The sequence below is a fragment of the Talpa occidentalis genome, unplaced genomic scaffold (genome assembly GCF_014898055.3).
Source record: "Talpa occidentalis isolate TD23 unplaced genomic scaffold, MPIMG_talOcc4v2.1 talOcc4.10, whole genome shotgun sequence".
Classification (NCBI taxonomy): domain Eukaryota; kingdom Metazoa; phylum Chordata; class Mammalia; order Eulipotyphla; family Talpidae; genus Talpa; species Talpa occidentalis.
In genome coordinates, this window is record NW_023600993.1 from 46,444,706 (window position 1) to 46,459,036 (window position 14,331).

The 14,331-nt window shown below is 41.0% G+C and overlaps 1 protein-coding gene across 2 annotated transcripts in view; it reads right to left on the reverse strand.

Moving 5' to 3' along the window:
* The window catches only part of PRICKLE2 (prickle planar cell polarity protein 2), a 336,923-nt gene that overhangs the window by 221,749 nt on the left and 100,843 nt on the right, over positions 1–14,331 (reverse strand). The gene's annotated exons all lie outside the window — the stretch shown is intronic.

The following is a 14,331-nucleotide window of genomic DNA, read 5'->3' on the forward strand; positions in this document are numbered from 1 at the left end:
TGCAGCCTCTGCGGCGCCGGTTCGATCCCTGGCCACCAGGGGAGGGTCCCACATGGCGCGCAGACCTCTCCTGCTGCCCGCTGCTCCCCTCAGCAGTGTACTTCGTCAGTCTGCCTGTTCTGCTCTTTGCTCTGGCTCTGGTGAATTCTCTCACTCTCCCGCGCTTCTGACTGTACCCAGTGCTTGTATAAATAAATAAATAAAATCTTAAAAAAAAATTTCAATGCCGGTATTTTTTTCTTTCTGGCTTATTTCGCTGAGCATGATCCCTTCTAGCTCCATCCATGTTGCTGCACTCAAAGCAGAAATTCAGAAAACTTAAATAAGGGACCAGGAAAAAGAATAACTTATAATAAATAAAAAAAAAGAAAAAATCAAAATTAACAAACAACTTTAAACCAGAGACATACTACGGGGTGGGGGGGGGCAGGGAAAGGAGGGATTGGAGTCAAAATAAGGGAGGTGCAATTGTATGGGGAATATAACCAAGATGAAAGTGCATACATTGTGCAAAAATGAAAAATGATGTAAGAAATACATATAATAAAATAAAATCTCAATGTCATATAAAATCATTTGGAAACTACTGTGATATGTGTGCCATATTTTGGGAACACAGATAAAGGAAAAACAAGACTGAAGTCCAATACCTGGGTCTGATTCCTGCTCTGCCACTCATGAGGTGTGGCTTTATGCAAATCACTTAACCTCTCTAAATCTCCAGTTCTTCATCTGTGAAGTGAGTGTAACAATATTACCATTGTAGGGCTGCTGGGAAATAGAAGAAGATAGATTGTGCCAAGGGCCCAGCTGAATGTTTGGTACACAGCAGGCACACATACAACTTCCCACTCCTCCCTGGGACACTGTGGGAGTCCTTGGTGTCACTGGCAATGCTACTTCATATGAGGGCTCACAACCCCCACACCCTCAGGGCCAAGCAGCTCCCAGGAAAGGGGGAAAGCCTGCTGGGTGGTATCCTTATAAAGTGGAGACCCTTCTACAGTCACATCTAGAAGGGGCAGCTACTCACTCAGCTTTCGCTGACAACAGTCATGTCAACAGGAATAACATTTAAGCTAGTGCTCCAAGGATCTAAGCCCCTTAATACTAACCCATTTAGGGCCTCCCTGGTGGCACAAAGGACATGGAAGCTATCTGCCACCACTGCAGCATGGGTGGCCAGTCAGCGGGCTACCCACATGGCGCAGCAGACCTCTCCTGTCTTGCTCGCTGCTCATTTGTATTTCAGTGTATTTCAGCCAGTCTGCCTGTTCTGCTCCCCACTCTGTCTCTGGTGAATCCTCTCACCCCCCTGCACCTCTGGCCTGTACCCAGTTCTTGTATGCGTAAATAAATAAATCTTAAAAAAAAAATACCCAGTTAGTCCTCCCAACCCTGGGAGGAAGGCTCTATTATCACCCTCCTGTGATAAATGAGCAGACTGAGTCACTATGTGATGAGGTAATGTGTGTAATTCCACACAGCCAGGAAGTACTGAAGCCAGACTTAAAACTCAAGTGTTGCTTTCAAAGGCAGTCACTCTTTAACCTCTATGGGAAGTGACTGTTTCAAAGTTTAGGGTGCATCAGAATCACCTGGTGGGCTGGATAAAATAAAACTTGCCAGGTGATTCAGTAGGGCAGGTGAGGGGGAGGACCTAGAATTTGCTTTCTGACAAAAATTTCCCAGGAGATGCTGATGCAGTTAATCTGAAGATTATACTTTGAGAACCACGGCTTCAGGCTGCCCTTCCTCCCCTAAGGCTGACCCAGTGTTTCAGACTTTCTGATTGAATTTTAAGAGCGCCAGAAATGTGGTCTTCGGCATGAGGCTGGTTATATTTGTTACTTTTTTATATTTAAGGAAAACTTGGAGTTTTAATTGGGAAATTTATTATATTGAATATTTAAATCCCACATAATTTTAAATAGCTTTTCTGGGCACAAAGGCTCACACTATTAAATAACTGGCCACTAATTCAATATTTTTAACAATACTGTGCAAGCCAATAGACAAAAAACAAGCTAGAAAGTCAAGTGTGGCCTCTGGGCTGTTGGTTTGTGATTTCTGTGTTTTGAGTAAAAAAGCATTTTTAAAACCACATGGATGAGGGCCTCCCCGGTGGCGCAGTGGTTGAGCGCTGGGTTGCGAAGCTGCCCGCAGCCTCTGCAGTGCTGGTTCGATCCCCGGCTGCTCCCTGGCCACTGGAGGAGGGTCCCACATGGCACTCAAACCTCTCCTGCCGCCCGCTGCTCCCCTCAGCAGTGTACTTCGGTCCTTCTGCCTGCTCTGCTCCCCACTCTGGCTCTGGTGAATTCTCTCTCCCTCCCGCACTTCTGACTGTACCCAGTGCTTGTATAAATAAATAAACAAATCTTTAAAAAAAAAAACAAAAAACCACACGGATGCAACAAATGTTTATTGAGCACTTGCTGCATACCAGAGACCATTGGGGAGGTAGGCATAGAGCAGTGAGCAAAAGAAATGAGAACATCTCTTTCTTTGTGTAGGTTACAGATGGGATGTGCAAGTGGGGCAGAGTAGACTAAAAAAATTAAAAATCAAAAGATCTTTCCAGCTATGGTAAACTCCCTAAAGAAAAAACAACAGGGTGACAGCTTGGGTGATTTTTGTGGTTACTTACAACTCCCAGGAGAGGGAGGGAATGTATATCACAGATGAGAAACAGACAAAAAGAAAGTTTTTTGATTTGCCACAAGTTCACATGATTCTATAATTCTGAAAGCACAACTTCATACCTCCATATGTATACATGCCTCACTCACAAAAAGGAGTTGACTACATGATGCTTCCAACATCATCCTTCACTGCACCTCCCAACCCCCAGGTCCATCTAGAACCCCACCTTGGTCTGCCTTCCCTATCAGATGCCAATTTCATGACATCGTTCGATCTCCCAGGGATTATTTACCTCATCCCCGAGTCTAGAAGGTCAGACTGCCGGCATTTTGCAGTCTGCCTCTGCAGGTGAAATTTAGCTTTAATTGTCTAATTGCTACTCTGGCAACGGCTGCTGCAGATTCATTTTAGAATTCGGCACAGGTGCACTCTGTGGCTGATGTTCTATTTTCAAGGACGAAAGGAAGGGATTACGGAACCTGATGTCTTCTGCTTCAAGAGTTAAGATGAAGTTATTTTTTTCCCCAATCAACTCATGTTATCTCATTTCAATTTGCCAGAGTGTCTTCTCATCATAAATTAAATTGGGTTGCCAAATCCCAGAGCAACAAAAATGGAAAGGTAGTTGGGAGGAGGAGAAGAAAAAGTTTTGGGACTTATTAAAGAAAAATGTTTCTGTGCCCTTGAAGTACAGCCATTATATAAAGGAGCTGCAAGAGATGATCACAATGAAAATGATGATGATGAGGAGGATAATAATAATAATGCTGACTGTGCCTGGCACTTACCAAATACTAATTAAAGCCACTAGGATTCTACTCTGAGGTAGGTAAGCAGCCCTAGGCCTATTTTATATATTAAAAAACAGATTAAAAAAGAGTCTAAGTGAATTCCTTAAAATAGTTACTGCATTCTTGATTCCAGCAGTTAATTTCAACAAGACGCCCATTTTGTTTAAACACTTGGAAGACGGATATGCTGATTTTACATGTGCTCTAATTATTTTCAAGTCAACACTAAGGAGATGAGCTGTAGCCAGTGGTATGTGCCTTTACAAACTTGACATGTAAAGGAATGAAAACACCAAGGCATAGAGAGTAGACAAAGAGAATGTCAATACGTAAATTCCAGAGCCCCTACTACATTGTGGTCCGTTTCAGAAATCAGCACAGGTCAAACCTTGTCCCTGGAACAAATCATGCAAAGGTATTGAATGTAAGAGAAGTGATCCATCAAAATCCCCAGGTAGAGACCTGGTCATTAGCAACAAGGTTTTGTGTACCCTGTTTCACAGGTAGAAAGAGACCACATGGGCAGAATTTAGTTTGAGTATTAATTGCAATGATCAAGTCAGAAGCCCTTGGAGTGTCAATTTCCTTGTGGAATGGAGGGGATGGTGATAATCTTAGCTGTTCTATCTACCTACCCTCAGGCTGCCCCACGTTTGATAAAATATAATACCCTACTAGAAATTGTAAAGGGACAATCGAACAAAGGCAAGGGTTATTATTACCCCTATCTTCCCCCCAACAGACTTGTGAGCTACTTGTACATAAAGAAGACAGCACAAAGGCTTTTGTTTGGGGGGCAGGAGCTCAACTCAACACCTTCCCCAAAAATATTTACATATATGTGTATATATATATGTATCTATATATAGTGTATAAATATATATATAGTGTATAAATGTGTATAAAATACTATTTTATATACATAAAATAACAGCCCTTCATGATCGGTAGTGGAGGAAGACTTACTAAAGATTCACTGTTTTCTCCTTGAGGCTAGAGTTCCTAAACCTAAATTCACATTACAAAAAACTGTGGGCTATGAAAATATGCATTCTTGAGCTCCCACTCAGAGACTTTTATTTAAAGGGGACCTACCCGGTAGTACAGCTGGTAAAGCAACAGGCTGTGATGCTGTCTGCAGCCTCTGCAGTGCGGGTTCTATTCCTGGCCAGCCAGGGAGATTCCCACATGGCGTGGCAGACCTCTCCTATCTCGCCCGCTGCTCTCTTCAGCAGTGCTTTCAGTCTGTCTGCCTTATCTGTTCCCTGCTCTGTCTCTGGTGAATCCTCTCACCCTCCTGCGCCTCTGGCCTGTACCCCAGCTCTTGTATAAACAAATAAATCTTTAAAAAAAAATAAATGGTCTGGGGAGTAACCTCTGGCAGTAGTACTTTTTAAGTTCCCCAGGTAAGTCTATAGTTCAACAAAAATTGAAAGCACTGCCTTCAGGGATCTTCAAGTACAAATCATGATGCTGGAATTTTGGAGGAACTGACCATTCCCCCTTCCAACAAAGGTCCTTTCCTTTAGCTCAACAGGACTCAGGTATAACCAAAGTGCTCTGGCAAGTAGTCTCAACAGTGGATTAACTGACAATATTAGGGAAGCAAATCTGACAGGTGTTTAATGTGTCTATCATGGACTCTGGGGTCCCCCACTCAATTTTGCTGATGGCCCTGTGACATGGACACAGGTGGCCTCCAATCTGGCATGGACAGCACCTTGAAAGAAGGGTATAGGTACCATAACTGGGGAGAGTTGGCTAGGGGATATTGAGGATTAAATTTTAGTATAATGTGACACTGCTGAGTTTATGGATTTATGAAATTGTGTATATCTGGTATTACTTTAACAAATGATCTAACTAGATAATAACAAAAATCCAGACAATGTATAATTGTAATAACATAGCACAAGATGACTAGATGGTACATCTCTTACTCCCAGTGTAGGCTCTTTAAAAGTCACATTATAAAGTAAAAGCAGTAAAAGAGGAGAACTAACCATAATTCAGTGAAAAAAAAATCATGATCAAGATGGCACTTTAAAATACAAATTTTATATACTATTAACTGTGAACCTTGAGTTACATATATATCATGCTTTGGGATAGAGACAGTCTTTATTTTGTATTTATAGTTATAAGAAGAGGACAACTTATTATTAGGTACAATGCAGGTATGCTAGTTTAGTTAAATAGCACCTATCTCCCATCATGGTGCAAATTTCAGTTTCCATGGTATTTTAACTGTAAGGAATTTTATAAAGTATAAACTTCATTGTTTTAATCTACCAAGCATTATATAAATAACAAAAGTTCACTATGATCAGTGATCAATTGCATTACTTCTTCCAGAGTCTGTCAGGGACTGGTCCCTGTACATCTATTATTCAGTTCACGCACAGACAGCAAAGCTTGCAGCTGTGTTCTTTCTTGTCTCCTAGTGATACATCCACATCACATTTTACATAAATAAGTGAACTGGTGACCAATAATGAAAGTGTGGCAAATAAATAAATCACGCATGAAGTGAAATTCTAACAGAATATAAATGGAATTATTGACAAAACAGTTGACCACAGAGCAGTAAGCAGTCAGAGGAATTTAATGAAGTCAAACTTGTAGACATAAATGGGAAAGTGGTTATAACAAAAAGAATGAAGATGTATGTCTCAGAGAAAGTGACATGATCAAAAAAGTTCATTTTCAAGGAGCGTGAAGAGATACTTTGATATTAAAAACATAAAGCTGATCTCAACTTAGAAAAGGGTATGACAATGTGTCAAGTTAAAGATGCTTGCTCGGTGTTGTAGTTATGAAAAGACAACCACTGTTCAAACCACTCTTTAAAGAGTTTCACAAAGAAATAAAACATTTTATTTCTCAATGTTTCTAATGTTTTTGCATTTCACTTACTAAATAATAGTTTTGCTATTTTTCTTATTTCCCTGTGCATTTATAACCAACATTAAATGGATTTTTACTGTTCTCAGAAAAAAATTTTAATGGTCACAGTACAATTGTAATTTTTCCCCACTGCTTACTAACATGGCTTTGCACAGTTTCAGTTTGCATGGTTATTTTTAGGACCCCCACACTTCAGTACAAAGCAAGAATTGCCTGCTCTAGCTAATCACAGGAGTATATGTAAATAATTTATTGGGAGGTAAATGTACATGGCTTGGCATTCTGTATTCCAATGTTTTCTACTAAGAGGGTTTATAATTAAGAGAGTTTGGAGGCCTCTGCCTCCGATAATGCTTATGGGAGAACACAGAATAGCACAGGGGAAGTAACCTCAGTAACAAGGAACTAGATAGTCCTAGTCTCACAATATGGCTTTCTTAACTTATACTGGATGTGAGCACCTTGAAGTGCCTCAAAGGGTCAGAGGTCATCTTAAACACTCCTTAGCTGGGGGCTGCCCTATGGAATCTCTGCCAACTTGACTCCTCAGAGAGGCATCACTCCAGATCTTGCTAGAAATGCACAATCTCAGGTTCTACCCAGACCTACTGAAACAGATTTATTAACATCCCCAAGGAATCTTACACTCTAAGCAGAACTCTAGATTTCATGTGTGAGCCTAAGAAGCACTCAAAAGCCAGGCAGAGAGAAGTATTCCCTAAGTCCTGTATAAGGATTGAAGTCTATGTTCTGTTTAAGGACTTACTGCTGCTCTAGGTAATTGATATCACTTATGAAAACAGTAACAATAATAATACTAACAGCAGCAGGAGCAAACATTTATCAAGCACTAACTCTACAGGCCAGAAGTATTTTAAACCATCTATATCATCTCACTTAAAACTCACATGACCTGGGGGTCTCCCTGGTGGTGCAGTGGTTAAAGTCAGGGCTATCAAGCTATCAACAGCCACTGTAGTGTAAGTTCGATCCCCAGCCAGGGAGCTACCAACATGGCACAGCAGACCTCTCCTGTCAGGGCCGCTGCTCCCCTCAGTAGTGTACTTCAGTGGATCTTCCTGTTCTGCTCCTCACTCTGTCTCTGGTGAATCCTCTCACCCCCCCGCAACTCTGGCCTGCATCCCAGTCCCTGTATGCATAAATAAAAATAAATCTTTAAAAAGAAAAAAACATGATCTGTAAAATGAGAATTATAATACACATATATTATAGCTCAGAACCTAAGAGATGATGGAAGTAAATGAGAATTTCATTTGCCTGCACATTTGATGTGCACATCTATGCATGCTTTAATTTTTTTTTAAAGATTTATTTATTTATATAAGCACTGGGTACAGTCAGAAGCACGGGAGGGTGAAAGAATTCACCAGAGCAGGGAACAGAACAGGCAGACTGACAAAATACACTGCTGAGGGGAGCAGCAGGCACGGCAGGAGAGGTCTGTCGCACTATGTGGGACCCATGTGGGATCCTCACCGGTGGGCTGGGATTGAACCGGCACTACAGGCAGCTTCGCAGCCCAGTGCTCAACCACTGCGCCACCAGGGGAGGCCCTGCATGCTTTAATCTTAATAGACAGTCAGCTGCTTTTCTTGACCCCTGATTTTGTTTAGCCTTTCTTTTACTTCCCTGAGTTACTTCCTAAGGCCAACAAATTTAGGACCAATTCAAATTTGAGTGATAGGTCAGAATCCCAAATGGCTGTTCTGTAGAAATTGACAAATTTCATGGAAATTCAAAGGACCTAAAATAGCCAAAACAATCTTGAAACAGAAAAGCAAATTCAGGAGATTTGCATTTCCCCACTTTAAAACTTACCATGTAGTTGTGTTAATCACGACATTATGGTATTGACTTAAGGATAGATTAATGTAATAGAATTAAGAGTCCAGAAATAAACTTATCTGTTATTAATTAATTTTTGTAAAGGGTGCCAAGACAATTCAATGGAGGAAATAATAGTTTTCTTAGCAAATACTTCTAGGATGACTAGATTGCCACATGCAAAAAAAAAAGTTGAACCCCTTTCTCATACCATACACAAAAATTAACACAAAACATACCATAAACCTAAAAGTAAAAGTGAAAACTATGAAATTCTAGAAGAAAAGCTAAGAGTAAATCTTCATAACCTTGGGATAGGCAATAGTTTCTTTAGCTATGATTCCCAAATCACAAATAGTAAAAGAAAAATATAAATATCTTGGATTTCATCATAATTAAAAACATGTGTCCTTCAAAGGATACCATCGTGTGTGTGTGTGTGTGTGTGTGTGTGTACCCAAAGAATACTTAGAACTCAAAATGAAAGAATAAATAAAAGATCTGAATAGACATTTATCTGAAGACATACAATAACCAATAAATACATTTTAAAAAATGCTAAACATCACCAGCAATCACAGAAATGCAAGTCCAAACCACAATGAGCTACTACTTCACACTCACTGGGATAATCAGAATCAAATGACAGAAAATAGGAAGTATTGGTGCGATGCAGAGAAGTGATAACCCTCAGACAGTGCTGGGAATGAAAAATGGTGCATCTACTTTGGAATAGTTTGACCATTCTTCAAAATATTACAGATGGAGTTGCTATCTGACCCAGTGGCTTCCACTCCTGGGTACACACCCAAGAGAAAAGAAAACATATGTCCATGTAAACACCTGTACACGAATGTTTATGTCAGCATTATTCATAATAGCTTAACAGTGGAAACAATTTAAATATCCATCAACAGTTGAACAAAATGTGCTATATCTATATGGCCTATTCAGAAATAAAGATATCTGACATTCTGATAGATGATACAATATAAATGATTATCAGGGCAGGGGGAGGGTGTGCCAGAGGGATCAAGAAGGGTGATTTCAAATTGTCACTTAATCCACTGTGGAGACTACTCTCCTAAGAATTCTGGCTGTCCTTGAGTTGTACTGCAACTTAGTGGAGAGTCCTTCATTAGAAGGAGGAGGGATCAGTTCCTCCGAAATGTCCGGTGATGAAATGTTCTGAAATTAGATCATGGTGATGGTTGCACTGTGTACATACACCAGTAGCCACTGAATTATACATTTTATATGCGTGACAAGCATGGTATGTGAATTACACCTCGATAAAAAATGTTGAAAAATTGGGGATGTGGGGCCACTCCCATAATTTACCTGCCTGACAGATAGCTCTGATGATTCAGGTTAGAAGTTGGAGCTCAGCCTCTCTTTTAACTCTGGCCAGTCCCACTTGTGTAGATACCTTCTGTTGAAAAGAGAAATAATTCTGTCCTCAAGTAGTAATGATTATGATGATGGGCAGCCAAGCAGTGAGGTCCTTCCAGGCCCAGGGTTATAATTAACGCAGTCGCCAATTCACAACTCGGTCCTCCTAGGCAGTTTTCAATATTCCATGGAAGAGTCAAGCTTAGTTGAGACCCCTCTCAGTGGAGGGGGGGGGCAGCCAGCAAGGGAACTGAGCGCATATCTTGGTCTCTAACTAAGAATAACAGAGCTAAGGGAAGATGGTGGGGGGAAGTTTAATACGATACAAGTGAGACACGGAATTTCTCTCTTTCTCCCCAACTAATTAGATTTTCATTTTAATTAGGCTGACTCCATCTGCCATCCCTTCTTAAATCCATATTCTAACAGAACATGAGATTTCATCCCAACCCAAATTTTCTATCCAATTGGGTTTGAACAGCAAAGAATTTAGAAATGTTAGAATTTGAAAGGGGTTTATTTGTAGAATTAATAATTCAATTAGCTGAGCTATTATGGGCAATCTACATTTCAATTATGACATTCCCCCTGCATGAGTTAGCCCAGGAGAGGAGCGCTTTAGAAAAACACTAGAAATGACATTTCCATATACTCCAGAGATTCCAGGGACATCAACTCACCAGAAAAAGCCAGACAGAAATCTAAATCATGACTCAAAGAGTTCAATTCCCACCGGTAGTAACTCAAGTTGCTGCAGGGGAAAGAGGACTCTCAAATATCAAGATTAACGTAAATACGTTTGTTCCCCGCAAAATTTCCAAACTTTAAATGCTACAAGTTCTTTTCAAACTTCAAGTTAAAAGGAAAAAAGGATAATTGCTCTGACCACCTAAAAAACCCTTGCAGATGAGCAAATATGTACACTACAGGCATGTGCACACAGCACATTGCTCTTAGTTTTTTTGAGTGGCTCGTATTTCTCATCAAAAATTTGGCAAGCTGGCCTGCTGTGTACTATAGTCATTTCCAATCCCAGAGTCTTCCCCCTCTCATACTTTAAGTCAATACGTAACTTAGACCTACATGAATTTAAAGCGCAGTGGCCAATTTGTAAATAGCCCAAGGTTGTGGGGGAGGGGAGCCACTCCAATGAATATTAAGGAGACTGCCCATAAACTGTAAAATAAGGGGCCAGCATTTGCTATTCGATGTGCTTTTCTTCTCAGGACAGCTCTAACTTCCACGGCTTTTAAGAGTTAAATGAAGATGCAGTAAAGATCATAAAATGAAGCCCAAAGGAAAAAAGGAGGAATATTCTTCTTCCAACTCCAGTTGGAGTTCCGAGTCAACTTCCTAATCCTGCTGTTTCTGGGCCAACCACCCCCACCCTTCTCTAGTTCCTTCCTAAGAACCAACTGCATCTCAGCCTGTTCCTCTTGGCTCTGCCAGAAGGGAGCCCTCCTGCATGCCTGGGACCACCCACAGACTCCTGGCTCTGTTTGGACAGGAGGACCCAACAGCCAACAGGGAACATCATGCCTGTTTCCAACAGGGGGGTGAGTCACCTTGATTCAAGCAGTCAGATCTCGGCTATGGTTAAACCCAACCCCCACTCAGCCCCACCCCCAAATTCCTTCCGCGTACAAACTTTGGATGGCATCTAGAACAGAGGTGCCCAAGCAGCAATTGATGGACCAATGCTTGGCTGGCCAATAGCGATTTATAAAATATACCAATTTTCAGAAATTCTGACTCAGTAGGTCCTGGCATGGTAACTGAGAATCTACATTGTTTTTATACTTCCGAAGTAGTATAGACGGATAGCAAGTTTGAGAATACCTGCTCTAGAACCAGTATACTAAAAGCAATGCCTTCAAAGAAGTGAGGTGAGAAGGAAATATGGGGAGCCTCCCCAGTGGCACAGCGGTTGAGTGCTGGGCTGCAGAAGCTGCCTGCAGCCTCTGCAGCACCAATTTGATCCCCGGTGACGGTCCCACATGGCATGCAGACCTCTCCTGCCACGCCCGCTGCTCCCCTCAGCAGTGTATTTTGTCAGTCTGCCTGTTCTGTTCCGTGCTCTGGCTCTGGTGAAATCTCTCACCGTCATGCTTCTGACTGTACCCAGTGCTTGTATGTATAAATAAATAAATAAATAAATCTTTTAAAAAAAGAAGGAAATATGGGGAAGTATATACTCCTGGACCCCAACACCATGGGCTTCTTTCTGAAAGAGGACTCACCCACAACCAGAAATATATAGAGTCCATCAGAAGAATAGGGTTTTGATAAAACAGAGAAAGCTCTGGAAGTGAACAGACTTGGCTTCTTGCTTTGCCCCTGAGATAGACACAATATCCAGTTCCCTCTCTGTGACTGAGAAGCTAGAAAATCTTGAACAAGTCCGAGCTTCAATTTCCTAAGGTGATACATGGGCGGGGGTGGGGGGGTGAGGATGACAAGGGGATGGTGGGGGTAAGGGTGATAAGCATAATCACTAACAAATATACTGAGTGCACCTTGTGCAGGCCAGTGTTCTAACATCACAGACATTATTTAGTTCATGGGGAAGCTGTATGAAGTAAGACATTTTATAAATTGTGGTTTCCATACTGCTTTATATATTGCTAAAGAGTAGCAACTGGGATGGTTCTATGGTCTTACTTGGTCAGAAAGTGAACTGCCCTAACTGTGTCTACAGACAGGAACCCCACTTTCCACTGTGCCCCTAGCCCTGTAGCTCCCTGGCCACCACAGTCATCTTTGCCACCCCACTCTGCACTCAGTGTCTAAGGGCCTCTGTGACATACACATTTTGGTTCAAGCACGAAGAGACCTGGTTAAAATGAAACTGTTCTCAAGGAGCAAAACACTTTGCTGTTAGACTGTTAGAATCCAATTCATACTTTAGATGGAATTTATTTTTCAGACCAGTTACTTAGCAGCATCCTAAAGATTTTAGCATAAAAAATGAAATTAAGGAACTAGAACTTATAAATAGAACTTATAAACCTAGGTAAAATTTACATATCCTTTCAAGTTAAGGAGCTTCATTTTAGAATCACAGACACCTTGATAAAATTATAATCGATATACTCTCTCCCCAAAAATCCTATGCGACAAGCACATACATAAAATATCCTGCATGTTGTTTCAGGGGAGTCATTCCACTGGTGCCCATGCATGGATGTCCTTGGGACCCTTGGGCTCTAAATAAAACATCTATCAAGGATTTTTTTGTAAGATCCAGGTGATAAATACTTTTGGCTTTGCAGGTCATATGGTATCACTCAGTGTTGCCACTATAGCGGGGAAGCAGTGACAGGGCATAACTGAAAAAGCACATGACTTTCCAATAAAATTTTATCTTAAAAAACAGCCTGGGGGTCAGCTTTGGCTTGTTGTTTGATGATGCTTGCTTTAGGGTTTTGCTGAGCCACACACACAGAGTCAAAACTCACTCGGGGCAAGAGCCTTCCATGGACAGCAGGCTGACAGGTGGGCTGCCGTGGTCCTGCAAGGCCCCTCAGTCCTGGCTGAGTGCCATAATACCTTACTCTTCTTGGTTGCTAAGACCATGACTGCTCCAAAGAGGCCCTGCCGGTCTCTTGTCCACCTCTGGTCCTCAATATCATTAAAACCTCATTTCATGCACATGAACTAACTTCTCACAAGGTATCATTGTCACCCCTGCAAAATGTGCTCCATGAGAAAAAGGAACTCTCCTGCACTGCTGGTGGGAGTGCAAACTGGTCCAACCACTACGGAGAGCTGTGTGGAGATTCCGAATCTGCTAAAAATGGAGTTTCCATATGATCCTGCAATTCTACTCCTAGGTATTTATCTAAAGGACACAGAAACATTAATTCAAAAGGGCATCTGCACCCCTATGTTTATAGCAGCACTATTTACAATAGCTAAGCTATGGAAACAACCCAAATGCCCAAAAACAGATGACTGGATCAAGAAGATGTGGTACATATACACCATGGAATATTACTCAGCAATCAAAAAAGATAAACTCATGCAATTTGCAGCAACATGGATGGAGCTGGAAAGGATCATGATCAGCAAAATAAGCCAGAAAGAAAAAGAAAAATACTGGATGGTCTCACTCATACCAGGAATTTAGAAAACCTAAATAAGGGACCAGGAAAAAGACTAATTATAATAAAGAAAAAATCAAAACCAACAAGCAACTATAAACCAGGGACACACTATGGGGGCAAAAGGGAGTAGGATCAAAACAAGGGGTGTGCCCTTTTATTATCGAAACAAAAAAAATCAAATATTTGGGAATAAATCTAACAAAAGAGGTAAAGGACCTATACAAAGAAAACTATAAAACACTGTTAAAAGAAATAGAAGAAGACACAAAGAAATGGAAAGACATCCCCTGCTCATGGATTGGAAGAATAAACATTATTAAAATGGCCATCCTACCAAAAGCAATATACAGATTCAATGCTATTCCAATCAAAATCTCAATGGCATTCTTCAAAGAAATAGAACAATTATTGATGAAATTCATATGGAATCACCAAAAACCCCGAATAGCCAAAGCTCTACTGAAAAAAAAAGAAGGAAATGGAGGCATCACACTCCCAGACTTCAAACTATACTACAAAGCCATAATCATCAAAACTGCATGGTATTGGAACAAGAACAGACATACAGACCAATGGAATCGAATAGAAAATCCAGAAATAAACCCACAGATTTATGGTCAACTAATCTTTGACAAAGGAGCAAAGAC